Raw genomic sequence first — 1,859 nt, 5'->3', positions numbered from 1 at the left:
CTCTGCTTTCCTGCTATCTTCATCCAATCAGTCTTACTCCTTTCCATGGCTGGCTTTATGTGATACATCACCACTGTCAATGGCTACTTTCGGTCTTCTCTCGGGAATATGATCCAAATGCCCTGTCACGGCACGGCTAATCGTCTGGAGGCATCACCCTTGTCAATGGTTTCATCTTATCCTCTCAGTGAAAATGGTCAACGCACCCTGTCACGGCACGGCCATTCATCTGTCGGTTCTCGATCCTGCTGGAATAGGATTTTACTAGCTACTAGGGTTTACATGAGTAAGTAATTGATGCATAAATCCACTTCCGGGGCCCACTTGGTGTGTGTTTGGGCTGAGCCTGAGTGTTGCACGTGCAGAGGCCATTTGTGGAGTTGAATGCCAGGTTTTGATCCATTTCTGGCGTTCAACTCTGGTTTTTGATCCCTTTCTGGCCCTGAACTCCAGAATTGGGCGGAGAGCTGGCGTTGAATGCCAGTTTGCATCGTCTAAACTTGGGCAAAGTATAGACTATTATACATTACTGGAAAGCCCTGGATATCTACTTTCCAACGCAATTAGAAGCACGCCATTTCGAGTTCTGTAGCTCTAGAAAATCCACTTTGAGTGCAGGGAGGTCAGAATCCAACAGCATCAGCAGTCCTTCTTCAACCTCTGAATCTAATTTCTGCTCAAGTCCCTCAATTTCAGCCAGAAAATACCTGAAATCACAGAAAAACACACAAACTCATAGTAAAGTCCAGAAATGTGAATTTAACATAAAAACTAATGAAAAGATCCCTAAAAGTAACTAGATTCTACTAAAAACATACTAAAAACAATGCCTAAAAGCGTATAAATTATCCGCTCATCACAACACCAAACTTAAATTGTAGCTTGTCCCCAAGCAAATGAAAATAAAATAGGATAAAAAGAAGAGAATATACTATAAATTCTAAACTATCAATAAAACAGAGCTTCAATCATATGAGCGGGACTTATAACTTTTTGCCTCTTGAATAGTTTTGGCATCTCACTTTATCCATTGAAGTTTAGAATGATTAGCATCTATAGGAACTCAGAGTTCAGATAAGCATTGAATAAACTCTAACCATCCTCTAGCTATAGGCTTGAGGTCCAATCTTCTTAGTTGAACCGGCTTGCCTTTGGAGTGAATCTTCCATTGAGCTCCTTCTACACATATGTCCATAAGGACTTGGTCCAACCTTTGATCAAAGTTGACTCTCCTTGTGTAGGGGCGTGCGTTCTCTTCCATGTATGGCAAGTTGAACGCCAACCTCACATTCTCCGGACTAAAATCTGAATAGAAAACAGTAGTACTTTGCATTAATCTTTGAGGAACAGCAGAGCTCCACACCTTAATCTATGGTGTGCAGAAACTCTACCGTTGAAAATACATAAGTGATAGGTCCAGGCATGGCCATGTGGCCAGCCCCCATGATCTAAGAACAATGCGTTCAAAGATGGTCAAAAAGACGCCTAATACAATAGTAAGAGTTCCTATTTATAATAAACTAGTCACTAGGGTTTACATGAGTAAGTAATTGATGAATAAATCCACTTTCGGGGCCCACTTGGTGTGTGTTTGGGCTGAGCCTGAGTGTTGCACGTGCAGAGGCTATTGGTGGAGTTGAACGCCAGTATTTGTGCCAGTTTGGGCGTTCAACTCTGGTTTTGGATCCTTTTCTGGCGCTGGACGCCAGATTTGGGCAGAAGGCGGGCGTTGAACGCCAGTTTACGTCGTCAATTCTTGGCCAAAGTATGGACTATTATATATTTCTGGAAAGCCCTGGATGTCTACTTTCCAACGCAATTGGAAGCGTGCCATTTCGAGTTCTGTAGCTCCAGAAATA

This window comes from Arachis ipaensis, chromosome B08 (assembly GCF_000816755.2).
Source record: "Arachis ipaensis cultivar K30076 chromosome B08, Araip1.1, whole genome shotgun sequence".
NCBI classification, from domain to species: Eukaryota; Viridiplantae; Streptophyta; class Magnoliopsida; order Fabales; family Fabaceae; genus Arachis; species Arachis ipaensis.
This window is presented reverse-complemented; position numbering follows the sequence as displayed.